We start from the raw sequence: 16,389 nt of genomic DNA on the forward strand, positions 1-16,389 counted from the left end.
AGTACCGAGGTGGTGCTCACAGCGTGTAAGGTGGTCAAACTGATTAGACTAATTGCTCTACCGCCATTGAGCTGTTGGGTGTAACAGTATGCTCTATGCACAAACATATGCATACATAGCTCAAACCATGTATAAACTGAATGCGTTATGCATAATACAGTTAGCTATTAAGAATTAATATATATGCTTAATGCATAATTGCATATGCTTAATACATAAGAATAATACATTAAGCATAGTGCATTATGCATAATTCGTAATATAATAAGCTTAATACATTATGAATAATACATAATGGATTAAGCTTAATACATAATTCGTAAGCATTAATACGTAATACATGAGTATTAATGCATTATTGCATATGCATTAATGTAATAAGTATTATTGCATATGCATAAGAATTAATGCAAATGCTTAATGTAATAAGTATTATTGCATATGCATAAGAATTAATGCAAATGCTTAATGTAATAAGTATTATATATACGCTATTAAGCATTAATTTATATGCTTAATGCATTATTGTATATGCATAATGCATAATACAATAAGCATTATGCATAAGCTATTAAGCATTAATACATATGCTTAATAAATTATTGTATATGCTTATGCATAATGCATAATGCATTAATCTTATGCATAATACATTAATTCATTAAGCTTATGCATAAATGCATTAAGTGTAATTTATTAAGCATATGCATAATGCACAATAGAATAAACTTAATGCATTATGTATAATGCAATAAGCTTAATGCATAATGTAATGAGCTTAATGCATAATACAATAATCTTAATACATTATGCTTATACATTAATGCATAAATGTAGAGGCTTAATTCCTTAATGCATGAAGCTTTAGCATTGTTAAAAGGTAGAGAAAACTCAAAAAAAAAAATCCCTCCCACTCAAAGGTGTAAAAAATTACAAAGGTGATCAAGGGCTTACCTCTTATCCTTTTTAGAATCTTGTAGTATGCAATTAAGTGAGTTTAGTGAAGATTGGCTTGACGTAACCAAAGAAGAGGAGAACATAGCTACAAAAAGAAAAATATGAGTAAGGTTTATGCCATATGCTCTAAGCCATAATGACTTAAGCTTAATGTATAAGATTTAAGCCATAATGCATAAGCTTAATGCATAATGCAATACATTAAACATAAGTATTATGAATGAAGCTCAAATGAAGCTTATTCTTATGCTAATACATTATTTCATTATGCATTAATCTTGAGCTTATGCACATTATGCATTAAGCATAAATCTTATGCATTAATGCATTAAGCTTGATGCATAATGCATTAAGCATAAGCATAAGCATAATGCATGAATGCAGTATGCATTAATTCTTTAAGCATAAGCTTAATGTATTATTGCATAAAGCTTATATAATAATGCATTAAACATTAAGCATAAGCATAATGCATGCATCATGCATAAAGCTTATGCTTAATGCATTATTGCATAATTGTATAAAGCTTATGCAGTAATAAGCTTAATGCAATAATACATAAGCTTAATGCATGAATGCATAATGCAATAAGCTTAATGCATTATCCATAAGCTTAATGCTTTATGCTTAATGCATGCATAAGGTATTAAAGCTGAAAAAACTTAAGAAATAATCGTCCACTACTTCAAGATCTTTAATCTTCAACGTCTAATTTTGATGGTACCTGCCTCATCGAAATAAGCCTTGAAAGGAAAGTTGAAATAAACGTCTATGTTTAGGTTGAAATAAGCATTGAAATCAGTGTCGTTTGTAATGTCAATAATTACGTCAAAATAGTAATTTTTTTATTTTTTTTGTTTGGTGTGATTTCTAAAAAAAGTTCAAGTGTTTTTAGTTCTCATAGTCCTTATCGACCCGGTTTTTAGTGTGATTTATGAAAAAAGTTCAAGTGTTTAAATAGTTCTCCTAATCCTTATCAACCCAATTTTTAGTTACTTTTTAAATAAATAAAAAGATATGTAACAATATTTATAAGAAATTAAATGCTAATATTTGTTTGCCAAATCTTGCAATAATCATCCCAAATACAAGGATATATATAGCAATATTTACAATTATGACAATTGTTTTCCAAAGCTTACATTAATAGTCCCAAACAAGAAAACTGTGACAAAAACCAAGTATTTCTTGTAAAATAAAAAACAAATAAGATGTTATAATTCATCATCGACTCTCTTATCCTCATCTAGATCCGTGGTTCTAAATACATCTATTTCTAGAAAGATCTCTCCATCTACATCTTTGTTAATGGGTGTAGCCTCGTTTGTTGTAGGAGTAGAAGGTAGTTCATCCGTATCATCCTCTTCTATTTCAGGTATTGGAAGTGGGTTGTTCTTATATTTATTCTTGGAATTCCAGATTAGCCATTGTGTTTCTTCTGGTTTAAGTTCTAATTGTTGAATTACTATACCTTCATTTGATCCTTCTTCTAGTTGTTCAATTGGATCAATATCTGCTTCTTGTGCTTCTTGAGTGGGTTCCTCCTCAATCTCTACTTCATTTGATATTTTCCTATCTTCAAATATTTGTTTACTATGTGGACCAATTTTTATTACAAACAACCACTTATGATCTCTTGGGTTTGCCTTGAAGATAACCTGCTCACAACGCTTTGGTAGCACAAATGTGTCTCTTTGGTTTGTGCATATCTTTGTGGAGTCTACTTGAACAAATCCACTCTTATCTCTATGCATGGTTTCTTGTGGTCCATGAGTCCATTTTACATAAAAAATAAACATAGAAATTTTTTTGAACCCAACCTTAATAATGTCTTGTATCGTTCTACAGTAATCAAGCATATGCCAACTTCACTACTTAGGTCACTTCCACTTAAATCTTGTATGAAATTTACCTTGACAGTACCGCAATCAAATATTATTTCTACTTATCTATTTGCTCCACTCAAAAGTGATGGCTGCATGACCAAAGTGCACCAAATTAGAGATACTACACGTAAAACGAGAACATGAAATTGTATCAAGAATGAAAACTTATACAAGACTATGTCTTACAGTTTCTTGTGTACATATAAAAAATCACTTACATGGTAATCCCAACCACATGCAAGATCCTCCTCCTTGTCGCTTATAACCTCACCACCACTGTGTTTTTCTTGTCATATGGTTTACTAGAGAGACATCTATTAGAACAAAATTATGGAAGTTGAGTGAGTAAATTTGGGTATTGCAATGCTCTGTTATTCCACTCTTTCTAAAATTCAAACGATCTCGGTCTCTTTCTCTCTTTGCTAGGTTATATCTTTCAATCCATTTCTCCATAGCACATGAGGTGAGGATACAAAATTCACTAATCTTCTCTCGCAATGCCATATCCATTGTTCTCTGAAATCCTTGTCCTTGAGGCTCTTCCCCCCAACAAGTCGATCATCCTCTTCTTGTGTCCACCATAGGCATGGCATATCTAGGTCTGACATACTAAGAAATTTTGTTATGTATATAAGATATTCTTAAACAAGTCATCCCATTACTATACTTTCCTCAGGGGATGCTCTTTGAAAAATAAAACCTTTCAGTATCTTCATAAATCTCTCAAGGAAAAACATCCATCGGCTTTGAACAACATTTAATATAGCAACCTCATCAACTACATGAACCAGTAGGTGCAATTGAATGGTTAAAAAAACATCTTGGAAAGAATTTCTCTGGCATTGTAAACTGCTTTAATGGAGTTTAGATGAGTTGCTTCTAATGGGTTTCTTCTAATCTTCTTCTTTTTATATCATCCGTATGACTACACTAATCTTGTGTATTGTCACTCTTATGTCCACGGTGAGGCAATTGTGAATGGCTATTGGAAGGCACAAACTATAAGATTTTGTGCCAGTCACGAAGCCACTAAGCTCTTCATCCTTTGTGAGTGCTCTCTCCAAGCAATGCATACAACTAGTGGTAGTAGGAAACTCACTGATGCACCTTTTTACACGTTGTTGCTCTTCTTTGGTTCAAACCCAAGGTAATCTAGGGAGAATCACCTTCTCATCAGATCTGCTCCATGCCCATAAGTACTGCATTATACCCATCTCTTGTATATCATCCCTTTGTGCCTTGCTCTCTTTAGCATTTGGATGGTTTTCCAAAGTATATCAGCTATGTCCTTGAATATGTGCATAGAGTTAAGAAGATGATTGACAAGAAGATCACTCCAGTATGGGAGTAGATGGAAGATGGGTAGCTGCTTCATTCGGGAGGTTGAAAACCTTGGATCCACTTCCCATGCCCTCCTCCAATCATTTGGCTTTGGCATATGAGAAGGCCTACCTAGAAATCTCTCTTGAAACTCATAGTTTTTAGGGGAGATACTTTTTGTGGCCCTCGTAGTAGACAACCTTCCTCAAAGATATTTAGTATCGACGGGCCTCTAATCCAGGCCCACATATAGGGCATGCATTATAACCATATATTGAAAGCCCTGCCAAACATTCTAATCATTGTGATGAGATATGCAAATAATGTGGTGCGATGTACAATACAATAACCTTGAAATTATATTTGATAAATAAACCATATAATAATTAACTTACCAAAGCACTCTCCATAGCCTGACCAATCATGCATGCTCCACATAAGTATTCCTTGCCATGTTGCAGCCCTTTGTCCAAACCTCTTAGACGAGCCATGAACTTGGATGCCATCCCATAATGTGAGTATCTCATCAACTAATAGAGCCAAGTATACGTCCACGTTCTTAACCTTTTAGTTTCTTGGTACTATCAACAAGGAAAGTAAAAGGTTCCCCTTTTTTATCACTAACTATGGTGATAGGTTATAGTTGACTAGGCAAACATGCCATGTACTTCATGATGGACTTCGTAAGCCAAATGGATTGACTCCATCCATTGATAGTGCGAGATGAATGTAATAAACGAGGCGCTTCCCGAAGTCCACCCACTTCTCTTTGATATGCCTCCATGCTCGAGAATCTGTGGGTGGTAACATGCATAACATCATTTTTGGATCTCGTGTTCCGGTGCCAAGTCATTAAAGATGCAGTGGATTTACATTTGAACATTGTTTGAATATGTGGAATGATATGGAAGTGTCGTAATACTTTAGCATGGACCCTTTGTTCTTGGATACTTTTCCTATATCTTGATGAACCACACTGTGGACACTCATGAAGAGTGGCATACACTTGCCCCAATAGAGAATACAATTCTTCGGACAAGTATGATGTGTGTTATAGTCCATCCCTAGGGAGTGAAAATTTGATTTTTCTTATGCACGGTCCAAAGAAAAATCATTATCTTCTGGTAGAATTTGATCCTTCAATAACTTATATGATATAACAAAATGAATAGTAAAGGAGAAAGAGAACACATTCATGCAAGCAAGTGAAACATAGAGAGGGGAAGGGACACATATCCCATAAGTTTTGACCGCTCGTATCAGTCCACCAATATATTATGAAAAGGAAAGTGTGCAAAACTAAAACATGTTCTCCATGGTAAAGTGGTAGATGGGCAAGCCTATGTAGCTCTTTCTCCACTCGATAAGCATGCTCCACATGTCATCTAACGTATTCTACTTCTTGGGCCATTTCATGCTCCACATCATGATCCTCTACTATGTGGCTTTGTGTCATGCAGGGCATCTATCATGTCCTCTATGTCATGTTTTAGAACTTGATCCAAGTTTCAATCCCATCGAGGTTGTCTCTACCCTTGCTCTTTTGAAGCACTCCAGTGGAAATACAACCTTGTTACTCACAACAAAACGATTGCACAAACATAGCATTTTATCCTCTAAATCGATAAAATTTGAAATGTTTATAGCACTACGGGCTCCGTGTATGTTGAATACGCATGCGAATTTGGGCTTAAATAAGGGGGAAGTTGAGATTCTTTTATATTTTATGCATGGCCTAGTCCGTATATTCTAATTTGGAAAGGTGTCAGGCTACTAAAAAAACCAAATTTTGAATGAGAATCTGCATATAAAAGTGACAAGTAGCGGGAGTCAAAATAAGCATCAAAATAAGCGTTGAAAACGTAATATCTGATTTTGACATTATTATCAATGCGTATTTTAACGAAATTATTGATGGATATTTCAACTCATAATTTGACTCTGGAGATTTTTAACAGAACTGCACTGGGTCACTTAGAGCATTTTTGCTTTTTCGTAGGTTGTAGGGGAAGTCCATATTTTGCATGTATTCTCTCCTCTCACCTCCCCCCATCCCTCCCCCTTCCCTTAACTCTTGCTTTTGATTTTGTGTGTGTGTGTGTGTGTGTGTGTGTGTGTGGTCTTTCTTCATTGTTGCTAGCATGTTGTGTTTTGTTTGTTTTGTAGGCTCACAAGTTCTCCTTGGTTTCTCATGTTGCAAACCTCAAACCCTTGACTCATCTCAAACCCTCGAGACTCCAACTAGTAGTCCTTCTCCTTTTCCCTTTCTTTTGATTTATTTTCCCTTGCTTTTGATTGTGTGTGTGGTCTTTCAAAATTGCTAACATGGTGTTTTTTTGTTTTGCAAGCTCACAAGTTCTCCTTGATCTATTATGCTACAAACCCTTAAGAATCCAAGTAGGAGGTAGCCCTTCTCCTTTCCCTTGCTTTTAATTTCTTTTTCTTTTCTTTTGATTGTGTGGTGTGGGGTGTGTGTGTGTGTGATTTCATTGTTTTGATAATATGTCTTATTTGTGTTTGTTTTGTAGGTTTTCACTCATTTCTCTCTTGAGGCACAATCTCTCTCTTGGTCTCTTCCACTCAAGACTCCAATTAGATTACAATCTCTCTGGTAAGTTCCCTAATCTCATTGCCTTCAGTTTTTTTAAATGCAACTTCTTGCATTTGATGTTGGCCATACTCCTCTCCTTAATAGACTCATGGCATAAGCATGGGCATGTTGATGTCCCATGCTTATGCCATGCAAACCCTAAACCCTAAACATTGGCATCCTTGAATAATCATGCGCATAACCACCTTTAATTCTATGTGTGTAGACCATGGCTCACACACTAGATGACACACCCGTATATAGCCCCAACATCTCCATCGTGCCTACAGCACAGGCAATGTCCCCATGTCAGTTTTATAATTCCATCTCACAAAAATGAGCCTCGACAAAAGGGATATGGCTCAAGACTACTTTGGGAGAGATGTTGGCACTTCTGCACAACCATCACAACCCACCACCACCACACAAGCCACGCTGATTTGGACATTCCACAGAAAGTCACCACAAACCCCACCCACAGATCACTTGACTCATTCAAGTCATAGAAGACCATATTTCTTATCGGGTTGTTGCCATGGTGGTGGCTGCATAGATGCTTCTACTACTTAATGCGAGTGCCCACCCATTTCTAGTTATGAGGGGACACCACGCTGACACTCATCCCGCCGCTTTGACACACACCCCTCTATCCCCAATCTAGCTCATTTAAAATACCAAGTAGTGGAGGGAAATGTGTTCCTCAACGATCTTGGCAATGAGATGAAGACTCAAATCCATGAGTTATGCCCCATATAGTATTTTCCCACAACTTTATGACTACATGGCATAAATTTGATAAAGCAAAGAAGAACCAAGTCGTTAAATCAGGAGTGAACTTAGGCCAATACTAGGCAATGAAGAGATCCATTTCTAGATGGATTAAAGATCAAATGGTGAATATAGTGAAGCACTAGCACAACAGTGACATTACACGCAGGGTAAAGATAGGGGGAGAAAATCCCTAGTATTGTGTGCAAGAGTTTTGGGATGAGGAGTGCAGTAGCACAACGCAAATCGCCACAGGTATAAGCAGCAAGAGGAGGCTATAGTCAAGCATATGGAGAGCATAGGGAGCTCCTATCTTGGGAGCAGTGGTGGCTGGGACACTTTCCAAATGTACTTTGTAAATAAGTATTAATAGTATACTCACTCATTTTTGTTGGAATAATAGGCATTTCATTTTGGTTAAGTATTCATGCTTCATGCTTCATGCTTCATGCTTCATGCTTCCAACAAACAGTGGCCGGTCGTGTAATGAATGATGCAGAGGAAAGGTGCACCTTAAAGCATGGCACGTATGCCCTCTTTGAGAAACTTGAGCAAGAGGGCATCAACATCACCTGGATAGATGTGGGCAATATAGTAAGCCTCTACATTTTGCACCCATTAAATAGTTTTTGCATCACTTGCCATTCTATATTTTTGCGTTATTAATATTCTTTGTAGGGACTAATGTCAAACCTTGAGGCCATCGATGATTAGGTTTGGTCTTACGTCCAAGGAACTATATACACGAGTAATACACTGAGGCCATTGATGATTAGGTTCGGCCTTATGTCCAAGGCACTATGTACAGGAGCAATATCTTTAAATACGTTTTTTGTCAAGTCCATGTGTTTGAGCATATATTGTTAACATAAATAAATAGATGCTATGTAACTTCTTCTTAATAATAAAATTCACATTTTGTGACCTTTGAGTATAGATGTTGTAAGTACTCTTACATACTAGCATAGTGGTGCATTCAGCCTATAGGATGACACTTCAATACTATCATAGTGGTGCATTCAACCTATAATATTACACCTCGATGTACCATTATGATGCACATGATTTAGGTATTCATAAGGTAGTCTATGTTTTTAAAGATGAGGACAAAGAAGAGACACATCATAGAATGAGGGAGCATGTGGCTCATTAATACATGTTTAGTGGACGACTACGTAAAGGATTTAGAGACCTCCATGATTGAATTGGGGTGAGCCCACATGCTTGACATGAGTAAGAAATGCCTCCATCAATGGCACATGAACTTGATAAAGATTTGGGCATGGATGAGACGATGGGATGACTTCTTTGAGAAAGAAGGAGAGGAGGATCCCGAAACCACACTTGAAGATTAACTTCGAGTCGCTTACACTCCACTATATGAGGGGTATGCATACTGCACCCTTTGTGCAAACTTGGAGTTACTAAACTTGCAAACCATGTATCATTGGAGACATGCTAGTGTTCCAATCCTCAGTGAGGCCTTAGCATTTATTGTTAGAAATTTACAATTTTTACCTACCATACCCTTTATATTAAAATTCTCTCAAACCCTTTGTAAGCTGATGAAGAAGATGCTTCCTTCCAAAAAAAAGATGCCAAGCACAAGGGTGCATGCTAGGAGAGTAGTGATGGCACTTCGTATGGATTATGAATGTATACATACATATGTCAATGATTGTGTGCTATTTTGGGGTGCTCATAAAGATGCAACTCAATGCCTAAGATGTGGAAAGTCTCATTTTACCAAAATGATTTGCAAGGTACGATGACTTATTAAAAGGTGTTCAAGCATTTTCCTATCATATCGCGTATTCAATACATGTTATGGTGCTACAAGTCTATTGCCAAAATCATGACATGGCATGCACACAATCATTTTAACGATGATACAATGAGGGTTCCAGTGGATTCATCGGCATGGCAACACATAGAAGAGAGGAGTGGTTGGAATTAAAGGACGAGCCATGTCACTTTTACGTCCATTTTGTCTCAAATCGACATCATAGACCACATGGCCACTGGTAGTAGTGAACTATAATCTCCCTCCTTTGAAGTCAATAAAGAAGGGGCATGTGATGTTGGATCTATTCGTACCCACTAAGCACAAGGTCAAGAACATGGATGTGTACCTTGAACCTTTGATCAAGGAGCTTGATACACTATTGTTGAAAGATCCCTGACCCCTCTGCACAACGCATTTAGGGGTGCTAGTAGTGGAAGTAGCACTTCTTGAGAGAGAAAAAGGCCCACAAATATCCGTATGAATGAGATCTAAAAGGGCATGTGAATGTGTAGAGGTAGAGATATGAAAAGGTTGTCGATGATGCTTGCCAAGAGCACAATACTCATAGATGCCCATTGAGGACAAGCTTAAAGATTCATACCTCTGATGAGATCACGAGACGATGAATATCAAGAAGCTTTGCAAAATATGAATGGACAAATCAACAATGCTGTAACTTGCAATTAGTATCTTCTGGAGCAGTAACAATATTTGCAACATCATCATTCAAAGAGAGCTCAAATATATTACCACGTCGAGGAGGTACTGTGATAGTATGCCTATCCTTCTCAATTCGACACTTTGTATGATCAAAACCAACAAAAATACTAAGATCAACAAGCCAAGCAACAGAAAGAAGATTCATTTGAAGATTTGGAACATGCAAAACTCCTCACAATATTTTAGTGGAGGAAAGGGTGCCAAGATATAGATCACCAACACCCATGACTTGACAAGTAGTGTCATCAGCAAGATACACCAATTTCTTAATTGGAAGAGCATGATAATTATGAAGCGATTGAACAATAAAAAGAGAACCATCCTGAACAAGAAGTACTCTTCCAGGAGAAATATCATGATGAACACAGTTTATCTCCTGATGATTATGTTCATCTCACTACTTGTATGTTGAGCAACATATGTGCGATTGTGATCTTGATCATATTGCTTTTTGAAACAACGATGAGATGGGTGATTTGTATGACCACAATAGTCAAAAGGAGTACAATTTTTGGAGGAATTCGAATGAGGCTGCTTGGTGGTAATGCCATGTTCCTCATCATATTGATGTGCCCAAGAATCAGAGATAGTATGACCATTTTTATCACAATAGGAATAATGTTTATTGGGATAGTAAATTCGAGAAGAATTGTCACCTTGATAAGACCAACCACCATGAGTAAAATGGGAAAAGGGATGCTTACGACGAGCAATACAAGTCGTTTTGTTGGAATCTACAGCTTCTTGTGTATTCAAAAAAGTGTCAAAAAATTTTCTTTGTATGACGTTCATGTCGCTGAGAATATTGAACGAGAGAAATACAAGCAGTGTCAAAATTAATGCCATCCTTGTTAGACAGAATAGTGATAGTATTATCATATGAAGGATCTTTAACCATATGAAGAAGATGTGTTGCCAATTGATTTTGTGCAATAGGAGCACCAGTATAGCAACAAGTTGATTGATGATGTCTTTGAAGGATTTAATATGCGAAGTCATAGGAGTACCGATTTTGTATTTTAAATTGTTCAAGAGAGTACAAAGATAAAAAAATTTTGTAACAGATTTTTTCTCAAAAGTAGTAAGAAGAAATTACCATATATCATGAGAAGTAGGAAGATTGAATATATCTAACATAAGAGAATCATGAAGAGTAGATAAGATATACTGGATGAGCAGCTTTATCACGACGAATCCAATTCAAGTAATTAGTTTGCCATTGCTCAAAAATAGGAGCAACAGTAATAACAGCATTATCCTATTTTGCATCAACAGGTTGAGAGACAGATAGACAAGATTGCCCAAAACAATATCAGAAAGATCGTTATCTTCAAGTATCATGAAGAGTAGATAAGATATAATGGACGAGCACCTTTATCACGAATCCAATTCAAGTAATTAGTTTGCCATTGCTCAAAAATAGGAGCAACAGTAATAACAGCGTTATCCTATTTTGCATCAACAGGTTGAGAGGCAGATAGACAAGATTGCCCAAAACAATATTAGAAAGATCGAACATTATCTTGGCCTTCCATCTGAGAAATCCTTGGCCTTGAAAATAGGAGAATAGATCGTTGACCAGATGGAAAACCATTAACGAGAATAGAAGCTGCCATTTCGAATTGAGAGAATATGTATAGAACGAGATCACAAAATTTGCAAACCATGAAAAGAGAACATAAACAAGGAGGACGCTGAAAGTTATATGAGATACGTGCACAAAAAGTGAGTGGCAATGAACTTGTCAAATATAGAACATGATTTACGAGTTACGAAAAGCAAGCAGCGAGATGAAATTAGTACCTGAAAATAGATGAAACATGATATGCAATAAGAGAGTAACTCCAAAAGTAGTTACTGTTATTTTGAGACGTGGACGAGCCAAAAAATTGGCTATTTTTGGATTAAAAAATGAAAAGAGTGTAGCACACGAAAGATGAGAAAAAGTCTGTTGCACAAAAAACACCATAACTTTCAACTCTGAACTCCGATGAAGCTGAGTAAATACTCAGAATTTGCTGCACAAGTTGCACATTGCCTGTTTTCCTGTTTTAAGTGTTCTTTACTTGAAATGACATAACTTTTGATAGGAATATCAGATTGACAAACCAATTACTCTATAGAAAGCGTTTCTATAATATAATTCCTATTAGGATAAGATAGAGTGGTCCAAATAGACCATACAAGGACTTGCATAAACTTGTTAATAGTGATTAATCACTAGAATTATACAAAACATGAATAAGAGATTGAATGAAACATAGAATATGCACATGAATGGAATTAACATAATTGATACTTCCTTTCTCTTCTCTTTACAATAGCAATATCGATGATGCTCTGATACCATGTTGGAGAAATACACGAACACGAAGGGATAAGAGAGAGATAGAAGAAGGAATAGAGTTACACCATATACGCTCCCAAAAGACTAGTTCATATTGATTATGAGTTTTTATATATAGGTGAGATCTAGGTCAAGTCTCAGGGTGTGATATATATAGCTCCAAAAGAACAAGGAGAAGTGAACAAAGGATCAAATTTCCTCCTTTCATACCCCTACGGGTGTCATGTGTTGTTTAAAAGGGGCATTCACAAAAATAAAGAAGAAAGGAGTAACTCAAGTATATGGTCTAAAAATACATGATTGGCATAAGATGTTTTAGGTATGTTCAATTTACATACATAAGCTTCATGATGGTCTTTTCTTGTTATTACATGATATTGATTGCAATGTTTTATGTTACATAGTTCATTCTTCCCATACGCATTAGCAGGTGTGGAGATCAAAAAGTGCACGAGGCCATCTACAAAATGGAGATGGTGGTGAGGTATGAAAAACTAAAATTCTAACATGGCTTTATTATATTGTTGCACTAGTTTATAAGACATGTCATGCTAATTAAATGGACTCAACTCCATCTTAGTTACATAAGTTCCAAGAGATCCATCCATCCACTATTGATGCAGCTCATATAATGGCAGTGTGCATGATCGAGGAAAACCTCCCAAGAACTATCCTCATTAGTCAGTTACATCTTGTGGTTCACTTGATAGATTGAGTGTTGATGTGTAGTGTTATGCATGCTTGGTGGACGTTCTTTATTAAGAGTATCATGAAGACCGTGAAGGATTTTATTAAAGAGCTAGGCCAGAAGGAAGCATGGTAGATGGTCGGTTAGTAAAAAAGGCATGTGTCCACATTTCAGAGTATCTCTCTTGAGTTGATCCCATAATGCAACAATTGTGGAGAAATGAGGAAGGTGAGAGCATGATGTCCCACATACCACGAGGAAACGGAAGATTAAGGAGAATGGACACATCGATATTGAAGAAGGTGAATACATTTTGTATTCTCAATAGTGAAGTTATGAAGAGGTAGGTGGCAAGGTATGTAGGTGAGGAGAAACCAACACGAGGAGAGAGTTCTAAGCATTTAGGATACGTTAAAGAGGCTTGTCATTTCCTCTAGATCTTGCATCACTTCCAAATATTATACTATTGATTGGATTTATTAAGAAATGGAAAAGGCCAAAGAACATGGAGAGATGGTGACAAAAGAAGAGTGGAAGTATGGAAGAGGATGCAAGCCTCATGTAAGTGTGTATCTACTTTGTTTTTTTAATTCAAGTAGAATCTCATGATATGGTTATTCAATATCATAAATATATTTTATTTGGTGTTGGTGGTAGTATAAGGTATACAATGATATGTAATCTGATATGGAAGGCATATTTGCACTCAATGTATAGATATAAAGAGAAACAGCCAAGATTGTGGGGTGATGGAAAACTTTGAGCAAAAAAGTGGAGCAATACTTGATTATAGTGGCATGATTCAAAACATCCTAAAAGCAAGATTCAAGACATTCCAAATTTTTATATTAGATGTGAAGTGGTTCAAGGATGTGGTACGGTGGAGGCTCTCAAGAAACCATGGAAGAGGCATCCAAATGGATTTATGGGGATCGATTCCACAAAATTTTGGCAAAACAGAGACACATTTGTGCTACCTCACCATTGTGAACAAGTAAATTCTAACCATAAGCTTTTATTATATCATCCTTATTCATGTTTAGTTTTCACTCAACGTATTTCTTCTTACAAGGTCATGTTTCACGTGGATATAAATGACAAGAAAAGGTGGTATGTTATATAAATCGATCCTCATTCAAAAAGTATTTTTCAAGATAGGGATGTTGAAGAGCTCATGGATGAAGTGGCAGTAAAAAATAAACATACAAAGGGCCAAGTACAAGATGAAGAACATGAGAAACCACCAACTAAGCAAGATCAAGGTGTCCCTATCCAAGATAATGAGGAAGCAATTTAGTCCGATCATAATGATGATGATGTTAAGTCCATTTCTACTAGGATAGATCTTTTTATTTATCTTGCAAATGGGACACATGGATCTTTAGATCGATTAGCATGTATGGATGGAAGATGCGATAGATGTTGGGCCAAGCTCACCCTAATTCATTAAACCAATTCTCCATTTGCTAGTCTTGATTTAGTCCATATTTGATTGTATTACAATACATTTGGTGCTTCTTCTTTTGTGATATTGGGATCAGATTTTGTGCTTCTTTTCTTGTTATATTGGGATCACATTTTGTGCTTCTTCTTTTGTGATATTGGGATCAAATTTTGTGCTTCTTTTTTTTGTGATATTGGGATCACATTTTGTGCTTCTTCTTTTTTGTGATATTGGGATATTTTGAGCTCTCAAGAATTCTCTCTAGAATGTCTGGATTTTTTCCTAGTACGAGGATAAACATGATTCTTTACACATAGCTATGAATGTGGCTATAGTCGCGTAGTAGCCGTGCACTACTATAGCCATGTGCATAGCCTCATCTCAAATTGTGTACACCCTATGCACCTGCCCGGTTCCCCTCTCTCTACTCTCTCTCCTATTCACTCGGCTATACTCCCCATCTTTTATAGCGTCAATATGAAAAATAATTAGCTTTGCTATGGACTTGCACTTAAACATGTGTTAGATTCTTCGGATGATTGAAAAATGCCTTAGAATTTTATAAGAAATGGTTCCACCTTGTAAATATTTTCTATACCATTGAGAATCTCATTTTGAATAGATGTAAAGTTCACCAAGATCCCACAGAAGAGAACGCAACCATTCAAGCATGCATGTATATAATTGTAGTCCATATTAATGGAACTGAGAATCTTCCTTGCATCATCTCATGACTCAACCATAGAGTTTCTTTCACTTGAGAAACCACAATTATGCTCATCAATCACCACGATTGTGGTTTAAAATACTACGATCGTACTTTAAAATATAAAGATTATTGTTTAAAATACCATGATGAAGATTTAAATAACCACGATAGTGCTTTAGAAAAATCATGATTGTGGTATTCATATAATAGGATTTAATCCATAATCTTGGTATATATAAATTGAAAAATGTTATTAGAAATTTTCATATGGAAGTCATTATCATGTTACATAAAAAAATTTCTATTAGGATGTAGCCTTATTATCTATGAGGGCTTTAACTTCAACCCACTTTGTGCAATAGTTAATAGCCACTAGAATTTATTTAGTACTAGTTCTCTGTCGTAGAGGCATTTTTCTAAAATGCTTCCAACAACGACAATATTAATTATGTGCATTCTATCCATAGTATTTAATTGTCCTAATGCTGGCAGAAGTCATAAGCTTTGGCAAACTGTTAGGTATCTTTTAACACTGTGGGCAGCCATAATCCTGCTTGAAATGGAAAGATGAGCAAGTGTTTCTTTGATAAGGATAAGATTGTGTACTTAGGTCGTGTCATTTCTAAGGACGGTATCCACATAGATCCCGAGAAGGTTAAAGTGATTAAGAAATGGCCTAGACCCAAGTGTGCGGGAGATGTGAGGAGCTTCATAGGATTGGCACAATATGAGAGAAAACACATTAGAAACTTTTCTAAGATAGCTTCTCCATTGATCGATTTGACCGATTAAGAAAACAAGTTTAGGTGGGATGAAAGGTGCCATGATGTAGATTTTGACACGTTAAAAGCTAAGGTTGTAGAGAACTGTGTTTTGAAAATACTTGAGATGGGAAAACCTTTTGTAATAACTTGTGATGCTAGTGGAACACAAATTGGGTGTATTCTCTCCCAGGATGGACAAGTAGTAGAATATGAGTCAAGGAAGCTAAGAGGAAGCTTAGGAGCCATGACAAGAAGTATCCTACCGATGGCCTTGAGTTGGCCATAGTTGTGCATGCACTTAAGCATTGAAAACATTTCCTACTTTGTGTTAATTTTGAACTTTGAACTGATCATCAAAGTTTAAAATATCTATTCACTCAACCTTTGTTGAAAAATAGGCAAAGGAGGTG

Source organism: Cibotium barometz, chromosome 30 (genome assembly GCF_041138505.1).
Source record: "Cibotium barometz isolate CiBa-2024 chromosome 30, ASM4113850v1, whole genome shotgun sequence".
NCBI classification, from domain to species: domain Eukaryota; kingdom Viridiplantae; phylum Streptophyta; class Polypodiopsida; order Cyatheales; family Cibotiaceae; genus Cibotium; species Cibotium barometz.